Source organism: Anneissia japonica, unplaced genomic scaffold (genome assembly GCF_011630105.1).
Source record: "Anneissia japonica isolate Jap-2015-1 unplaced genomic scaffold, ASM1163010v1 scaffold165_len1371125_cov188, whole genome shotgun sequence".
In the NCBI taxonomy this organism is placed as follows: domain Eukaryota; kingdom Metazoa; phylum Echinodermata; class Crinoidea; order Comatulida; family Comatulidae; genus Anneissia; species Anneissia japonica.
The window spans coordinates 489776-510464 of record NW_022697648.1 but is presented as its reverse complement, the minus strand read 5'-3'; the positions used below and the strand labels follow the sequence as shown (position 1 = coordinate 510464).

The following is a 20689-nucleotide window of genomic DNA, read 5'->3' as shown; positions in this document are numbered from 1 at the left end:
GGAAGAACCTGGCTACGTGCCTGTCATGAAAACGTTCTCTATGGGCCATCCTGAGTCAGTCTCAGGCCTGCAATTTACAATTACTTTTTTAGCTGTAGCACAGGGGTGACCCAAGTTCAGCTTATCTGTAATATTAAGTTTTGTTGTAGGCCAATCTGGTGATGTGTGAAGGCATGATGATAAAGTGAGGGGGCACTAGCTGGCAAAATAAGGTGGTACAAGTATGAAGTGATTTTTAACTACTTAGTATACTTTTTACGTTCTTTTCCACTTGGGGATGCAAGCCTTTTTGGGAGGGTGTTCCCCCTCACCACACACACACACACACAGACCACTATATGGTTTTCATTTATTCTGTGAAACATTATTAATAAACATTTTATACAACCAAACTATCCAACTAAATGCTCTTGTTAACTGGTTGTTACATTGCGCTACAGCAACTTTCATTTCAGCCCTCTGGCTATCTGAAACTTTAGGAGAGAAGTGATAGAATTATTCCAAAGACCTAAGTTACAGAACTATGGTATGCTCCCACATGCTAAACCATACATTGCATAGAGAGAACGAATTATATATCCCTTTTGTTAACAGTTGACACGTGCTGAACCAACCTTTTAATGAACAATGAATTATTGATGATGAGATAGTAAGCTCAGAATGATTGTATCTTGCACACTGTGAGTAAATAATGGATGATGGACTGCCTCGTAGATCACTCTCTTTCCGCTCCATGATGAGGAGCATACATCTACTCCAGCCTTCAGCACAAACATTTTTTTTTATAATTCACATTATATTTATCCTACTTTATTGTCTTGTCATACTTTATTAATAATTTTATGCTGGTAAAGATGGAACAGTAGTTGTCTAATTAATCTTGATGTATTAACTTTATGTCCTGTCAGTGGAAATCTATTGATTCAATTAAATCTTTATTTGCCCTTGTGGAGGAAATTCTCTGTATGTACATATAGTAGTCTACAATTACTATACTCAACATAAACATCCTACCAGATAATTCAATATTTTGGATTATGATGCTCAATTCAATTTATGTTCTATTTACTTGAAGTATGTAAAACAGATTTTTTTTTTTTGGAGTACATACTGATAAAAATAAAAAGATAAAAGATTAAAATATAGATTAATCTATAAAAATTTGGCCAATAACATTTTAAATGGTATGTGAATAAATAAGACTATTGTGTGCTGGAATCAAATCAATAATGCATGGCACATGGTGTCATAGTAGTTGATTGAAAAAAATGCAATAATATAATATTTATGACAATAAATAAATACAAAAATTAAAGAAACAAAACTTACAGTAATAAAAGGAATTTAAGCAAAACTCTGGTAGGGGAGGCATCAGGAAAGGTTATACTTGTCTAGTGTGTTGTTATAATCATAATAATAATATTTATTTTGAAAACACTTTTTTAACATCAATGGTGCATTCACAGTAAAAATATAAAAACTCAGTCATTTTAAAACTAACGCGATATCAACTGCACAAAAAAGACGGTATGATTAGAAAGAACTGAGAATATTCTTCCTGTTAAAACTTAATATGGGTATAACACAATAATTAAATATAACAACTTAACCATTCCCTGGACATTTATAAACTGAATTAATAAGAATAAAACAGTTTCAAACAGAAGGATAGACTCTATAGAAGGAATTGTTAGATGCCTAGAGAGATTTTGTTGTGTTGTAGATTTTGTTAATCCATACAATTCAAGGAGATATGCTGCTCATAAAGTACTGTAGACTATGATGAAGTTAATTTCCATGTAGACAGTAGGACTATAATACACAAGAACATAACTGATTTACAAGAAAATCATGACCAATGACATTTTAATATTGAAGCTTATATTTATGTTTTCTATTATCTTTACTTAATTAATTGAGTAATATGTTATATTCTGATACTTGTAAATTACAGTCATGTTAATTTCTATTTTATTGTACTGTAATCTAGAGCTCTGTGGAACTTGCTAACTTTGTATTGTAAGCCATTTTCTGCTTCATTGAATACATATTATTGCCTTTTGTCCACACAAGAATTTTTTTTTTAAAGAACTTGTCAGATCAATAACAATAAAGTTAAATAATATGATACAAAATATGATGATTTGCTACCCATACTGTAGAATTAATTTCTTTGAATCCTTAATTTCTCATACTGTATTTTTTCGATAAACAATTCATGAATTTAGTTAATGAATGTGTATTACTCTAGTCTACAAGTGTAATATGATAATTAGTGGTTAACCACCAATAAAATTGCATTTTAATAATTATGTGCATTATTTAATAAAATGCATAATACTGTATTATCTTGAATTGACCTTCAGAAAATAATCAGTTTACTGTATTTTGCCTTTGTTCTTATCTATCATATTGTAATTGAGTACCTAGTCAGTAAAAAAGGTTGTATGCCTTTTATTAGACCTATCATGTTAAATAATTACTGTATGTGAAAATATGTTTTGTTTTGTTTATTGTTATGTTTATTAGGCAACTTCATACTTACATGGCCTTACGTAAATATCATCTTGAATTGACCTTTCAGAAAATAATTAGTGTATTGTATTTCCCTTTGTTCATATAGTATTGTATCTATCACATATTAAGTACCAGTCAGTGAAAAGAATGTATGGCTTTCATTAGACATATCATGTTAAATAATATTGTCAAAATGTGTTTTATTTTGTTTTTTGTTGTCATGTTTATTTGGCAACTTCATCCTTACAAGGCGGATACTGTTACTGAGCTGATGACACAAGTGTTTGAGGATGTACGGCTGGATGTAAGGATATGATTCAATGGGCAAAGGAAGCTTTAATGTTGTAGTGATTGCAACAAATGTTAATCAGTCCACAAAATAACTGCATTCACCGTGAATACGTCTTCTATTTCCCATTTCTGCTTAGGATGCAGGAAGCAGATGATTTTACATCTTATGCTGAAAAAACCAGTCACATACCAGAGTTCCTCTGGTTAGAACCATACAGGGTTGTAGCTAAACAAAACTAAGGGTGGATCATAGACATTTTTAGGGTGGGTGAATAATACCAATGGTAAACTCTAAATAATAAGAGTGGATTTTAGGGTTGGAAAAGTGGGTTAATAAATGGCGGCTCGAGGATATAATTTCTGGTGGGGGTGTGGGGGACTAAGTTGTCCGACAGACATATGTTGGCTTGGTGTGGGCCTATTTTTATATGTTTTATGGTCTGACTGCCCGACGAGCTCTGTCCGGCCGGGGGGGGGGTTTTGACCTGTCCGGTGGGTGTGCTGTCACCGTTAATAAGAGCGGGAGGAAGGCCATGAAATTAACTTTGGACTGGATGGAAAACTTCAAGGCTGGGTGACCCTGTCCACCATAACTACATCCCTGCCCATCCGCCTTTAACGTGAAATTGGGCTGAAAATCACATTTTCACATGATTCTCACAGCATGTCTTTTTATTTGTGTGGATGGCCAATCAAAATGCAATTTTTCAATGCTGCAATTCAAAGAAAATCTTGATTTTGTCTGATAGTACAGTATATAATTGATATCTGACAGTAGCTACTCATTCAAATCATAGACAGGGTTTTGCCTGAGAAAACCCTAGTAGTATTGTATGTATGTAAAATTGGGCATAGCATGGGTAGGCTTATATTCAAGCAGCTAAAGGTAATCAGAATTTGGTAAGTAGGGGTGTGAGGTTGGCTTCCATTTAAAAGTGGTTGAGTGTGGTGATGTGGACAGGTGCTTTGTGGAAATGCTCCCTACAAGACAAGCAGAATTCTGTTTAGAACTATAAATACTCTATGTAGGTAACACTGATTTAGTACTAATGCCATGTTTTAGTTGTTTGACTATATCTAGATAATAACACAAACAAGAAAGCTGCAGTTGTGACAAGATTCTTTTTAAACATTGCCATGTTGTGTAGCTCGAAAAATTGATGGACATACAGTGTCTCTCTGGATACTGTAATTTCAATACATAACATTGATATGCACTGAAATATAAACATTTATTGTCAAAATGGGGAGGGAGAAAGGAGGGCATGTGCAGCTATTTTCCCTCCTCTCCCCCCCCCCATGGATGTACACCTGCTGCATACCCACACTCACCTCATGCTGCTCCAGGTGATGACATGACTTGCATAACAATCAGAGTTCACAAGGGTAGTGGTGCCTATATGGGAGGAAGTATACAATTTGAGACAAAACATAAATGGATTAACTAGGGAATATCCCAGAATACCTCAGTAATATGCTACCCTGGGGAATGATGTCTGCTGTAAATCTTTAATTTAAACATAGATCATGTGTCATAGGTCAGATACATGATTGCAGGCATTTATCTTTAACCTTCAAGTTTTTAAAGCAAATTTGAAATATTTATGCAAATATTTTTAGCATCTGAGTATCTTGTACTCTTTTTTTCCCTTAAAAGCCTGATCATTAATCCCCTTTCTGATATCTCCTACTTCTAACAAAAAAGAAATTTCTTGTAGTATTCAATATGCAAATCTTAGCATAATATAATGTGCAAATCTACCTTCTTAATCTGTGCTTTACACACATTGAACTTTAAGTTAAAATAGACAAGCCATTGCACTCAACATTTATGTTATTCTTTCTCGATGAGATAGATGGTTATTAGAAAATGAAGGAAGCTGTTTGTGTAATGCGTATGCTGCGTTGCTGTAATTTGTCAATGTAGAAAAGGGTTTGCTGTTTAGCTGTCTGCATTCAGCTTTGCAAAAATGAGACTATTAATGGAAAATGAAGAACTCTCAAGAGAAATATTGTGATGGACATGGATGCTTGTTGGTGTATCTTGTATTGTATTGGTGTAGATACTCATGCAATAAAATGCATACCATTAGCTATGCACATACGGTACTTTCTGAATGATATATAATTTACATGAGATTGTGTAATTGCAATTAACTACAAAATGAACCTACTCTGTATACAACTCTATAGTGCACTTTGCTAAAATTAGATTTGTTTTTATTAGCTATCAAAAATGCAAAATGATTTTAGCGTGTAGTATGCCCAAAACTGTTTATCTTTAGAGGTTAGCTATTCTGTGTTACAGTATATAAACATACAGTACTACAGTATACAGTAACACCTGCACTATCTATCACATAAACCTTTTTCCTAGTTGGGTTTTTGTTATTTGGTATGTATAGCTTTGTCTACACTATCAAATTTTTCTATGTAATAAAACTGTTGTATGCCCATATATCATGGGTGTATGCAAGGGGGAGGGGTGGTGGGAAAGGGGTGTTAAGAAGGTCATACGACCCCCTCCCACCAAAAATGTTTTCAAAGGTCCACATTTTTTCCAAAGACATTTTTTTCTTGGGCCTTTTCACAATGACATAAATGAAAGAACATTGATGAGGTACCAGCAATGAGTCCAAAGACCTTGCTAATTGTGTGACGTAATCTATCTAAATTCCAGCAATTCTGAAACTGAGCCTGCCATCCGCTTCAAGCTGGTGGTGCTGTAAATCTATTTTCCTGTCTCAACTGAAAAGGTCCAAAAAATTATGATCACGACCCAACCAGAAAAAGTCCTGGATACACCCCTGTATATAGTTATGATGTGCCTATATGGTCATGATGTGATGACCATATTTAGGCATGTCACATGTTTTTGTCAAATAGAAATTTTCATAGTCTGGATAGAGCTTTATGCAAATGAGCAATTAACGATAGAACTCAGCAATTAAGACTTACATGTACTTTGAATTCTCACTATGCACACACCCCTATTTTTTTGGTACTACCATTTGCAAATTTAACATACCATGTGCATTATGCACACAAAAAAAATTGCAGCTACTTGGTGAAGCACTGAGTCTTTCAGCCTAAAATTGAAATTATCATGTGCATTATACACACAAAATATCTTGCAGCTACTTGATGAAGCACTGAATATTTCAGCCATAAACAATATACCCTAAAACTTAGAATTGAAGCCCATCTTCTCAAGAAACAAAATTAGCCTCGAAAAGAAGCCCATGGGATTCTTTTCAAGATAGCATTGGCTTCTGTCCGAAATAGTATAGCACATACACTGTACATGAATTTCAAAAAACAAAATAAAAACAAGCTTGGTTTATACAGAAATTTAGGTGATTTATTGCCAGTTAATGCACTCCATGATACAGATTAATGTTACAGTGGCCTTAATTAATGTTTTATAATGCAAATTTCAATAATTCTCAGCATTCATTTTGAAAAGAAGCCGCCCTCTCTTTTGTTTACAAAACTAATCTCAGATACAGTAGAAGCCTATCATTAAAAGAGGCCCACCTCGAAAAGAAGCCCATCTAAGGGTCCTAAAAAAAGAGGCCCAGTGCTTCTATTCAAGGTTTTACGGGAATATTAATCTAAAGACTGTAAAGCCTTGAATAAATTCTGTAAACAACTGCAGTATCACTTTTTTTTTAGAAAATAGATAAAAATATGAGATTGTTTATAAATTTTAACTATAAACACCTGTTGATTGTTTTAGAGTATTATTTATTACTTTAAATTTAAACAGATCATGTGACATTCTAGTTTCTATTTTTGTCAACTGTAAAAATCATAAAAGTATATAGTTATGATGTGCCTATATATGGTCATGATGTGATGACCATATTTAGGCATGTCACATGTTTTGTCAAATAGAAATTTTCATAGTCTGGATAGAGCTTTATGCAAATGAGCAATTAACGATAGAACTCAGCAATTAAGACCTACATGTACTTTAAATTCTCACTATGCACACACCCCTATTTTTTTTTTGGTACTACCATTTGCAAATTTAACATACCATGTGCATTATGCACAAAAAAAAAATTGCAGCTACTTGGTGAAGCACTGAGTCTTTCAGTCTGAAATTGAAATTATCATGTGCATTATACACACAAAATATCTTGCAGCTACTTGAAGTACTGAATATTTCAGCCTTAAACAATATACCCTAAAACTTAGAATTGAAGCCCATCTTCTCGAGAAACAAAATTAGCCTCGAAAAGAAGCCCATGGGATTCTTTTCAAGATAGCATTGGCTTCTGTCCGAAATAGTATAGCACATACACTGTACATGAATTTCAAAAAACAAAATAAAAAAAAGCTTGGTTTATACAGAAATTTAGGTGATTTACTGCCAGTTAATGCACTCCATGATACAGATTGATGTTACAGTGGCCTTAATTAATGTTTTATAATACAAATTTCAAAAATTCTCAGCTTTCATTTTGAAAAGAAGCCCCCCATTCTTTACTTTGCAAAAGTAGCCTAAAAAATAAGCCCATCCAAAGTTCGCAAAAAAAAACAAAACCAAAAAAAAACCCAGGGCTTCAATTTGAGGTTTTACGGTATCCTGCCAATTTTTATCAGATTTATAATTTTGTTACTATTTCTGGCACATATTTGTTGTTGCCAGAAATGATATATAAAAATTGGCTAATAAGCAAGATGTCTTATTTAGAATGCATGAAACCATCATAACCACTCTGCCCTTGACACCTTAGGATGCACCATCCCCATGACCCAGGTCCATTGTCAGTAAGTATTTTTAGAATGGAGTATTATCCCGGCTTATTGAGTTAATTTATTTTTGTTGACTGGCTGAGTTCATCAATTTATATACACATTGCAAACAAAAAGCTAAACAAACAGGTATTTTCTCCATTCCAGATATATTGCCCACAGCTCTCGGTGTCAATTTTGACTTTATAAACATATGAATAGCAGAAAATCTCTGAGAATTATCTATGATCTTATGAAAACATACTGTAGTGGTGACAAAATTTGAAAGAATAAATTTAGAATGATAAAAAAAAGTGTTTTATTTTATTTTAATTCACTTTCAACAGAAGGACTTTTGGAGAATTGCCTCAGTACATACTTAATAGAGTCTCTCAACCTTAATTTTTATTGACATTTAACATATTAAGAATAAGTACTGTTTCTATTTTTTTAATTGTCATTATTCTAATAATAAATATTTACAAAATGAAAATTTTTTTAATAACCAAGGACTAGCTATAGCCTGTATCATAGTGCTTTCTAATTACACATCTACTGTACACATTAAGAATAGCTTACTCATTTCAGCTGTAACAAAAGCCACCATGTCTGATTGTTTGCATGCAAACATGTACAGTTGGCTAGTGTCATTCACTTGAAAATCATTTGTTTGAGCATAGAGGTATTTATACCTCCATGGTGTGAGCAACATACAGTATGCATTTCTGGGTTTTATAATCTGCGAGTTGGATTCAAGTCCAGTCAATTGACTCTTACCTCATGACTAAAAGGAACATTTAGAGTGCACAAGTCTTTTTTTTCACAATTCTAGTCTTTTTTTTTCTTGTTTTATGTTGTTTTCTTTCTTTTGTCTTGACACTGGGTAAAAGAGCACACAGAGAAATTTCACTGTTGTATGCGCTATAAAAATGGAAGGCAATTACCATTATAGCCAGCTAAATTGCTAGGAAGACTTAGGAAAACTTATATGATGATATCATATCAACTAAAATGTGTACATTCAAATACTAGACTACCACAGCTTTGGCTATTATATATATTGTAACTTTGTATTTTTTTTTTTGTTATTCATCCATTGATACCAATGAAAGTGCTATCAACAGAATTGAAACATAAAACAATAAATAAATTATAAATAGAAATGTACAAAGTTACAAATCATAAGAAAAAGTGAAAGAAACCCTTCAGAAAATATCTTAAATTTATTAATAGTAAAATTATACTTTAAACTTCAATTTAAGACCTGTAATACCAAGATCATGTCCCAATCTTTTAGCACACAACTACCCCAGCGGTGGTGCCAGAAATTTGCCGACAAGGGGTCCGATGTGTCTGAAGGAGGGGTTTTTATTTTTTTGAACATTTTATTGTGTATTCTTTCAGGTCTGGGAGGGAGGTCACAGAGAAGTTTTGTACTTTTATGAAAATGTTTAAAATTATGGAGGACCCCTTAATTATTGTTTATTTCTGTAAAACATATATTCTGCATTTTGAACCCACCTGAAAATGTGGGTGGTCTCAGTGTTCAGTCTACAGGTAGAAGGGTAACTTAGTAGTAATTTGCCACCCTGTTGGACAGGCCTGGACCCGCCTGTCGCCTGATGCCACAACTAGGTCGTTGGACCAAAAACTATAATAATAATTTTCAAAAAAATTTATGAAATATAAATTCATTAAGAAGAGTACGGTATTAATGATGAAGAAAATTTCAATAAATAAAATAATGTCGGATCCAATTAAGAATTTTTACAAATTAGGTAATCATGTTTGGAACTACAGGTCTTCCTCTAATTAAAGACATCTCCAATTAAAGACCACCTCTAAAGACCACTTTTCTGTGGTCCCATATTAACAAATGCCTATTATCTATATTCTAATTAGAGACCAAAGCTGCTGAAGACCAAGGGAACCCTGGTCCCAAAAGTGGTCTTTAATTAGAGAGAGACCTGTACTGGAAATATTAACCTCTTTTAAATGGAATATAAGATGGTCTTAACTCGAGTGCCACAAAATGGAGCATAAAGAAATAGAACCAGCAATCATTGAGAATACTGTAGTTTATAATCAATGCTCCCGGCCTATCTGCATGTGGGCACAGTTGGTTTATGTAGGTTGTATAGGCAGTATACACAATCCCATTCTTGTAATATGAACTCCGAGTCTGTTTCAAACACCTTTTTATGTTGCGAATCCATTATCCATTTAACCGTTCATAGTTCAACAGATACAGCTACCATTAATTGTACATTCAATCTCTGCTGTATTTGTAGTTCTATAAATAGCTGAATAAATATAATGTTTATAGTTCTGAACATTCAGCAACCCATTGACTATAATCAATGGGTTTTATTGCTTTCTCACTATTACAAGTATTCTAAAGGATATTAATAACTATATACTAGACAAAAAATGTAATCCCTTATATTAAATTAAAATATATAGCACATAGATAATGTGTTATTGAAGTAGGACATAGTTCATCAATTAACAGTTTTCTACCAAAGCCGGATTTGCCAGAATTTTCTTGTCAGAATAAAGGCTCCCCAACCAGACTTTGAAAACTAAATAATAAACAATTTCACTTTTAATACTGTTAGTTTTTAGGTGTGAGCTGTAGCCTATAGTACTGTATCTTGCTGTACCTACTGTGGTGTATTTTAGGTAGATTCCCTTCCAAATACCCTCCATGCTGCTACACGCCTTGAATGACACTACTGTATGTGTTTAATAATTATTAAAATAAGTTTCTTATTGGGAGAACGCTAATTATAGTATTTTGTGCAAATCAGCATTTTAATTTATTAAAATTTGAAATCAACTGAGGTTTATATTGTACGAGTGGTGATTAACTCATCTGCTGCCTTGTAATTAATTTATATCATGATGAAATTTGTCAGTTTATAGTCAAGGATTTCAGCTTTTTCATTTCAATAACTTCTGAATGGAAAATATTGGTATTAATATCATATTATTAGTAAATGTAAATAGAACATGCAAGTTTTAATAATAAATGTTTATTACCACGATTGTTTATTCCAGTATATGAAGCATGGGTGTTTTCCCCCTCCCACCCAAGGCAGCAATTTAAATCTGCTAAGTTAAAATACTAAATGACCATTTTCATTGGAAAAGTGATTTAGTTCCACTAAATTTTCACACCCCTCCTCCAGTTGCGCCTTTTCAATTTTTGCACCCCCAGCATGAAACAGCCTACAGATGGTAAAGACCATTAATTTAAAAGACGACTGCTATAAGTGAGCTGTCAATCCAACCCAAATCTTTCAATCAACCAATACATCAAAATACCTAATAAATTCAGTACATTTTACTGATCATTTCAAGCATATATCATTAACTGGATTACCAAGACTGAATGCCTGAGCTACCCACATATTCAAGTATTTAAAGATTTAACAAAAGAGATAAGTGAGTTAAGTTCAGTCATAGAATTCTGCACATTATAGGCTGCCTAAGAACTTAATTTGTGATTTTCTACTTTTGGAGTATGGTTAAGCTAGTGAAGTGGCTCGTTAATTAGTTTTATATTGTGATGGCCAACAACCCATGGGCTTCATCATGGCTTCAACCATGGAGGTATAAAAATTTTATACCTCCATGCTTCAACCAGCTTCACCTTTGCATAGTCTTCCTTTTGGCCTTCAGTCTGAATAATAAAAATGAAGTAATCAAGGAATGAGAAACAAGTACAATGATTCATTATGGTTATGATACACTAAATTGATGAAACATTGATTATTGAAATACCACAAACTTAGAATATAGATAGAGCTCTTTTACAATTGCCCACATTATATTATGAATTAAAAAATTATATTGAATAAAAATCAATTCTGTTTAATATTTCTAGGTTGCCATAAAATTGATCTGCTTCATTGTGATGTTATTTAAATCTTGTATTTGAGTGATTTAATTGATAATTAGCATTTATTTAATTAATACATTTTTATAATATGGTTTTGTTTATGTTCTATTGTACAATATTCAGACATGACCTGTCATGCAAATAAATGATTAATAAGATGATGTTTTTGTTTATTTATGCAGCTTGGTCATCAGCGTATTCTTCTTCGGGATATTAACGAACAAATCACTTGTCGGTTATGCAATGGTTATCTTATTGATGCTACCACAATAACAGAGTGCTTACACACCTGTAAGTATATGGTGATTATTGATATGCATTGTTAAATTTAATTTCAATCGATTATGTATTTCATTATCCATTATATATTTGATTATGAATTAAATTATACTGCATTAAGTATTGTTGATTATTAATTACATATTAAATATATTTGATTAGATATTAATTGATTATTTAATATTTGATTACATGAATTATATTTGATCATTTATTGATTATATTATTTATTGATTATATTTCATTTATATTATAATTGTTAAATGATAAGACACACAATGTTGCATTTAGTGATGATTGTTATTGTTACAAATTCATAAGTAATGATAAATTATTTAAACCAAAATTTACTGTTGGTTTTAATATGGTACGTAGAATAAGATGAACACCTATAAAATTGCTGGTATCTTAAATATAGAGCGCTTTTTTATTTCCACCCTAGAGTTGTAACACAAGGAGAGCAGTGGATAGAATTGAACTGGGGACCAAGAGGTCTCTGAGGTGTAGCGCACACACAGTCGCTACCACAAGTTTAGTCACCTGGACTAAGCTGCCACTGATTCAATTGCTGTCTCTTATACACATCTACAAGAAAAAATATGCCGTAGTTGACAGAGAGAGAGCTCTTATCGGATTATATAGTTAACTTGCACTATAATTGTGGAGGTGGTTTGGAGAAGTGGCAATGGTTTCCCAAACTTGAGGTTGAAGTTTCAAACCTTCGCTGTGCCTTTTGCTTGTGTCCTAGAGCAAGCACTTTATCTACATTGCTTCATTCTACCCAACTCTATCAATAGGTACCAGCAAATTGCTTGGCGTAACCTGCAGTGGACCAGCATCCTACCCAGCGGGAGCATTACACACTCTTATCTATCTAACGCTACTCCAACCCATAATATGAGCACCATGGCTTGACAAAAATCTACTTTTTTTTTTTACTTTGCACATCATGCCTATCTATCTTGATATGAGCCATGAATGAGGCAAAGACAAATTCCTTTTTACAATTTGTTACCTTTTGCTGTGAATACACTAATTAATTCAGAAGAAAGTGAACTGATTAACTGAAAATGATTATTTTAAATAGTACTTTATACAAGTTGGATAATCTAGCTTTGTTGTATCAGAGGAGTACTTTGTGTATTGTGTGTGCGGTTAGTATTAACCTAATTTGCAGATTAACAGTCAGTAGCTTTGCAAATTGTGTTGTACTGTACAATTCATGAATAATTCATAAGACAGTCAACGTAAATACTGACTCTGCAGTGTTGAATATCAATAACAAAATCATTCTCATAAATATTCATTAAGATTGTATGATAGAAATTTTATAAATCATGCTCATCATACTGTACAGTAACTCGTAAGGAGCCTTAGTTATGCTAATTGGAAGAATGATAAAAAATAAAAGGTTTTAAACCATATAGAAATGGTCGTTTAATTCATGTTAAAAGTCATATAGGGCTGTCAACATGTAGTATCCCATTCTTGTGGTTAATAATTGGATTATTAATATATTGTGAGGAAGCTAGATTATTTATTGGAAAATTCTGTCTCTCCCCTCTGAAATTTCAATTTTTTCATGGAGATGGGTGTAAACAGGCCAAAAATAAAAGTTTTTATTTGAAAGTCTGCAAAACAAGGTGTACAATTTCTCGTCTAATTCATTACAGTATATGAGATTGTCCTTCCTGGTGCATGGAGAAGTATAAGACAATACTTTATTAAACATAAATCAATTTTTTAACACTAACAGCATGTCCCGGAATGAGCACTGTAAAGTGTATTTTATGTTTCCTTCACTATTCTACTACATAAACAGATAAAAAATACTTAGTTTAGAAAATGATGTGACAATATAGTATAGCACATGTTTAGCATGATAAAGTGACTCCATCTTAAAACAATGAATTTGGGTAATATCATAAAATATAGAAAAACCAATTGTGATTGATGTAGCATTTTTTGATAACATGATGGTTTTACTTTATTAGCTACAAAACCAGGTGAATTTACTTAATTCTTTTTTAAGCCATATTTTTAAAATCTATTTATGATTTAATAATAACAAGGATTTAGTTTACATATGTAGTTCATAGAATTGTTTTAAGTATGCTACTGTTAAGTATGTCATTTCCTGTCTGTGATTAAAAGAAACAACTGTATGCACAGGTACCAGTATTGTAATATGCAAGTGGTTCTGGTATCCTTGTATTTAATGCTTTCCTGTTGTTGATAGTATGTTAATTGTTGTACTGTACTACTAGGTAGTTTTTCCCTGAAGTAATTCCTGCGACAATATTGTTGTTGTTTTGGTTTTTTTTCCCCTTTCATGCATATGAAAACAAAATTTGTCAGCTATTTTGCACACAGGACCAACAGCTTAATTGTTTCATCCGAAAGACGATGTACTTTTTATTTTAAGCCCATCAGCTGATAATGCACACATGACCAACGGCATGAACGTCTCATCCGAAAGATAGAGCGCTTTTTTATTTCCACCCTAGAGTTGTAACACAAGGAGAGCAGTGGATAGAATTGAACTGGGGACCAAGAGGTCTCTGAGGTGTAGCGCACACACAGTCGCTACCACAAGTTTAGTCACCTGGACTAAGCTGCCACTGATTCAATTGTGCACCTTTATGCACAAAATGGTTAAATTGAATGTTATCCTTTATTATTTTCACCTTGCAGTATCATGTTCCATGACCCTAGGCTTGCGTTTCATTATCATTGTAATTATGATGTGAAATGTATGGTTGTATTTAAAAGAAATAAATATACCTGATTTGAATTCACATTTGGATAATGAAATTTTGTTTAGCGTCTGTATTTGCTAAACAATAAGCAATCATGAAACTCAACAAATAATCAAGTATAGTGCTATACATTGCCATTGGATAGGTACATAAACAAACCTGGTTGAAATGATATTTAGTCTTAATTTTCTTCAATGACATTTTGGTTTGGTTGTTAGTTATCAATGGATAATTATTGAATCAATTACCATAAGTACCATATTTATGAGTATAGTATTAGTTATCTGGATAGAGTAAATGTATTCACTCATTTAAAAGAATACTCAAATTTCTCTGAGTTAAAGACCTTTTTCAACAAAAATCCTTAAATTGATTTTCTTGCAATTTAAAAGTCTATATGAATGACATTATTTATTTGTGCATGTATTACATTAATATTGAATTATGTATTTGTAATGCTTTTTGTAGCTCATCTCACAGATGAGCTACATTTTACATTTGAATTGCTTAATTTGTATATTTAAGTAAGCTATAACTTAACATAAAAATATTAGAAATTTAAAAAAAAATAATTCCCCCGTCAATGTCCAGTTAATAATTGCTTTCCTGTAAATCTGTAAATTGGTAAAGACACCGTTTTTTGTTTCTCCTTCGAAGCTAAGAATAATTTATTCGATCCTTTCAAATGAGCTTTATTCAAAATTTCATTTGAATTTTTGAGATATTTTCTTGCTTTTTGACTGATAATGCATCTTAAACTTTAAATTAAATTACATCTTTTTTTGTGCTAATGGCCTAACTGCATCTAAAAAATCATTTCTCTTCTACCTTAAAAATCTGATACCTTAGTAGTCCGTCATAATTACGTTCAAATATATCTCTTGTTTCAATTTGGAAGTCAAATTCCAATTACAGGTTGAGTGACAATGATACAAATATTCGCAGCCTAGCATCAGTATGAGAAGCTTACAGTATTTATGATGTAAACAAAGACACATCATGCAAGCTTTCATTACTTATGATACAGATATTCTTTTTCTCTTCTCATTATATGTTATACACAAATTGATGGTAGCCTGGGGAGATGATCATTTATTATTATTGGGTGCACCTGCCAATGGCTGCCAAACCACAGGATATGCCTGAAAGCTTTCCTCCATGGATAAAGCTCTTTTTACAGATTACTGTTTGGGGAAGGGAAAGGGAGAAGATTGCAAATTACCCATTAATAACCAATACATTTATAGAGAATGAAAAGTAAATTGGTCAATGGTCAATGGCTGTACAATTTTGCAGTACATATTATATTTAAATTTGTATGCACAGTCTCATTTACTTGATTAAAAAGGAGGCTAACCTTTACGTCTAATAGTGTATTAGAATCTTTTTTTTTTGGTATAGATTGTAGTAAGATATTTTAAGCTAAGAATTTTGTAATATGAGTTCTTACTTGGTCTGATAAGAAATTAGTAGGCAATATTTATTATTAACATAACAAAATGTAGTATTGCTGCTTAAGTTTTGGCCAATATAAAAATGCAGTTTAATAATAAAATAATGAAGTTCAGATGTGTATTGTATAGTAAATATGAATAAATAATAACAATTATATAATATTAGTTTTATATAGGATGTATGCAAATTGAAAATGCCACTGTGTGTTATTCTATTAGGTACACTAACTGCAATAAACCCAAACATACCAGTAGGTACCGTATACTATATTCATGTGTACAGTATGAGACAAGGCTTTAAATAGCAAATTACAATCTTATGCGCATACAATTTTTGGTTCAAATCATGTTTGCCTTATGTGCGGATCGTCCGCAACACGCTAATTTACTACTGAAATAAAGCTGCTAACTGTTCGTAACAATGAACGCAATTTTAAAAGCGGGGAAACAAGATTTTGATGAACATTTAAAAGCCCATAAAATGGTATTACTATTTGAAAGGTTAGTCCTACATTGGGCTCAGTTTTTATCCAGCTAGATGTAGTATCAATACCATCAGTGGCGGCTCTAGGATATATTTTCTGGGGGACTAAGTTGTCCGACAGGGGGACTTGAGCTCGTAGGCTTGAGCTTGGAGAAGGGTTTGAGAGGGGGGTTCCCCCTCCCAAATGCGATTTTTTTACCATATTATACTTATGAATTGTCTTGGAAATGTTGATGTTAGGGAGTATTCTTAAACCCAACTTAAGGTGGTTTTCCACTAAGCGAATTTATTCGCTCAAATAAAAGTGTCTGTTCGCTTCCTGAGCTCTGATTGGTTGCGCATTTTTTTGCTTCGCAAAAACCTGATAGAAATGTGAATGCGCATGCGTATGAACCAACGCTTTCGATTCGCGCTAACAAATTCGCCTAGTGGAAAACCAGCTTAAGACAGCATCGTATGCTGCAGCTTAACGCAATATATCATCGGGGACAATCTTGAGGTCGTTGTGAGAATATTGAACAAGTTTAATATTCTACAACAATGCAATTGTCCCTGACACAGAGCTATTGCATCAGCGTTTAAGTCACACAGAGCCGATGCGATTTGTTGTTGCATTGGGTGTGGCATTTGACATTAAACTTATTGAAAAGCTACCATGTGGGCTTATGCCCGAGAGTGGACCTGAGGAATTTGGTATGAAATTTAAAATACTAGCGAATATTAATTGTCTCTATGGTCTATAATTAAAGAAAACAAATAATGAATATTAAAGAAAACAAATAATGATTAAAAAAAAACAAATAATGAATAAAAAAAAAACAAACTACATCCTAAAATTAACCAGAAAAGCGGAAAAGCCGAACGAAAGACTGTTGCAGTGGAACCATTATTATATTGATATTAAAACCAGTGTAGGCAGTGGTTGGCAAGATCAAAAGTCACAACTGCCCTAATAATGTTCACATCTAGATTAGCCTATTCTAACAAAAAATAATGTTATTTTTTTAATTTGCAATATTAGATAAGATACAAACTGAATGGAGGTGAAATTATTTTGCTTTTATATAAAATAAAAACATAATGAAATGTGTTAATTTGGTGGATATTGTGAAAACAGTATATTTCAAGATATTTATAAGTCCTGTTATTGTTATTTTAATAGTCATATCATTTAGTACAGTAGGCAGTAAACTGCACCTGGGGCATCGCTTCATCTTACATTAACAGTCACAGTACAATTTACAGAGTAAAACTCTGCCTTTCTTTTTGTGTCAGAATTGTGGTGGACGAGGTTTAGGAATAATTAATATTGTGCAGTAAATTATCCTAACTGTGGATTCTGAATTGATGGGTAGGGATTGAATTAAATCACATTGATGGATGGGGAGTGGATGAAATATACAGTAATTCATGGGTGGGATGGAATGAATATACTGATGGCCTGAGGTTGAGGTTGGATAAAATTATATTGAGTGATAGAGATAGGACTGGGACTATATAAAAAACATTTGGATGGGAATTAGAAGAATATATATTGATATTTAGTGAGTGGAATTTGTACATAAATGAAATGAAAACAGAGTTTACACATGTGTACCTCACAGCAAAGATTGATTATGTAAATTCTAAAGAAGAAACCTGGCATAAACATAAAGTACTTGAATCAATTTTAGATAGCGAAAATGATATATGCCACCATATTATTCTTGGAAATGTTGCTTTTGATCATTTTAGAGCTTTTTGGCTTCATGAAAATGTATCTACTGATAGTATACAATTTGCAGAGTGATCTTTATATACCGGTAAATGTAATAGTTAGGCAGCACCAAAGAAGATCTTTGAAAAACTCATGCTTGTCATCGAAATCACTAACATAAAATTTTGAATGTTAAATTTCCTTACTATTTATAATGAAGCTTTGTACCGAGTAAGAATACTGAACCTTTGACCAATCTTGTTGCCAAACACAGATAGAATAGAACCTTTCACAGTATATTCAACTATACTAGATGAAATTTTTCCAAGTACAGATAGTTTGTTCAGAGCATGGACTGACAGTACACCGGGTTAACCCCCTACTCGAAAGATGTACTGAGTTATTTAAAGTGCTCACTAGCCAAATCAAATTGTGTACACTGGGCATACGGTTGATAGTGTGCTTTTTCGAGAAAACTTGTTCCACCACCAGAACCATAGGCGGGCTTGCTGTTCGAACAAATGCCGGTATTATGGCTGTATGTTGTGGCTAACTCGGATAAATTTATATGAAAAGGGATTGGATGAAAAAGTTATGAATGAGCAGGTATTGGTCTGTTGGGACGGTATGAATGAGCGAGTATTGATCTGTTGGGACCCCTACAGTACAACAGACCAGTTTCATTCCAAAATCATCCATCCGACTATGGCACTGTAGATAGCAATATATAGTAATATAAGGACAAGGACCACTACAGTATCTGTCTCTTATACACATCTAGATGTGTATAAGAGACAGATACAAATATTCGCAGCCTAGCATCAGTATGAGAAGCTTACAGTATTTATGATGTAAACAAAGACACATCATGCAAGCTTTCATTACTTATGATACAGATATTCTTTTTCTCTTCTCATTATATGTTATACACAAATTGATGGTAGCCTGGGGAGATGATCATTTATTATTATTGGGTGCACCTGCCAATGGCTGCCAAACCACAGGATATGCCTGAAAGTTTTCCTCCATGGATAAAGCTCTTTTTACAGATTACTGTTTGGGGAAGGGAAAGGGAGAAGATTGCAAATTACCCATTAATAACCAATACATTTATAGAGAATGAAAAGTAAATTGGTTAATGGTCAATGGCTGTACAATTTTGCAGTACATATTATATTTAAATTTGTATGCACAGTCTGGGGGGTGGGGTGAGGTGGGTGTTGGCTGATTGGGAGAGCACTAAGGTGTAGTGGGAGGGCTTGATGCTTATGTTGCAAAATAAGATAATTTGAGGTGATTTTTAACTACTTAAGCATGATTTTTGGGGAGACTGGGGGAGGGAGGGTGCAACTATTTTTTTTGGGGTGGCATGCTCCTCATGCACCTCCTATAGATACACCACTACATGTGTTAAATATTGCACAGAAAGATAACCTTTCTGATACCATTGTTATGTTCATTGCTTTGGGCGGATATTTTGTTAAAGCAAACACTTTTCCTTATGCATGATGTGACTCGTGATTTCTACTGCAGGTGAGACTGGGGAAGGGAGGGTGCAACTATTTTTTTTGGGGTGGCATGCTCCTCATGCACCTCCTATAGATTCACCACTACATGTGTTAAATATTGCACAGAAAGATAACCTTTCTGATACCATTGTTATGTTCATAGGTAGCGAATTAACCTTTGCCAATAGTTTATGGTCTCTCAAGGCCTACCCCTACAGTAGTTTGCTATTGCTCTCCTGGGTCCATCATCATCTTTTGCATTCAATATAAACATAAATTATACAAATACTGTAGTTAGATTTTAATTTTGAACTTGATCAATTATAATTCACTACAGATGGTCATAAATACATTTTATCATGGAAAAAGATTAACTAGCCGAGCAGAGAGAAGGATACAGTATGCTAAACACCACATAGAAAGATAAGCTCTATCCTGTGACTGAGCATACAGATCCACTCCGGAATATCTCAGGCCATATTGCAGTCCTGCGATCTGTTTTTCGAACATGTACATTACATGAACATGATTTGAGTTTTATTTATTTTACATTCAAGTAACGTGTGCTAATTTTACACAGATGCACTTTCTCACAGATTGATGCTTCCTACATTTTACTCTTGAAACATCCAGTCTTGTGTGAATTGACAATTATACAATATTATTTCAGATACCGGTAATAAAATTTTTATTGATTCATTCGTGTAAAGTTTAAAAAAAAAAGAATAAATAGAAATATTCAATGAATTCGGCATAGAACATACAGTAAATATCAATGCTGGCAACATTGATAGAAAAAAAAAAATAAAAGAAATTGCACATGATATATCTATAAAGTGATTTTACACACAAATTGTACACTTACGGGATATGTAAAGATTAATTTTATGTCAAACATGTACTAATTACTTATTAATTATGATTACACATTTCTATTACGACACTAATCGCAAATGTATTAACCATCTTTTGACCTCTTGAATTATATTAATAGTTTCTAGTCTGATTTATAGATTAATAATTTCTAATAAATTATCAAGGTTATTAAAGGTAA

The 20689-nt window shown here is 32.9% G+C and overlaps 1 long non-coding RNA gene across 1 annotated transcript in view; it reads left to right on the top strand.

The window, feature by feature from the left end:
* The window catches only part of LOC117102276, a 36044-nt gene extending 18905 nt beyond the window's left edge, over positions 1-17139 (top strand). The window contains exons 2-3 of the long non-coding RNA XR_004444386.1: positions 11638-11746; positions 12532-17139. This is a non-coding gene — a long non-coding RNA (uncharacterized LOC117102276). The remainder of the gene's footprint in view (positions 1-11637; positions 11747-12531) is intronic.
* The last annotated feature ends 3550 nt before the right edge of the window (positions 17140-20689 follow it).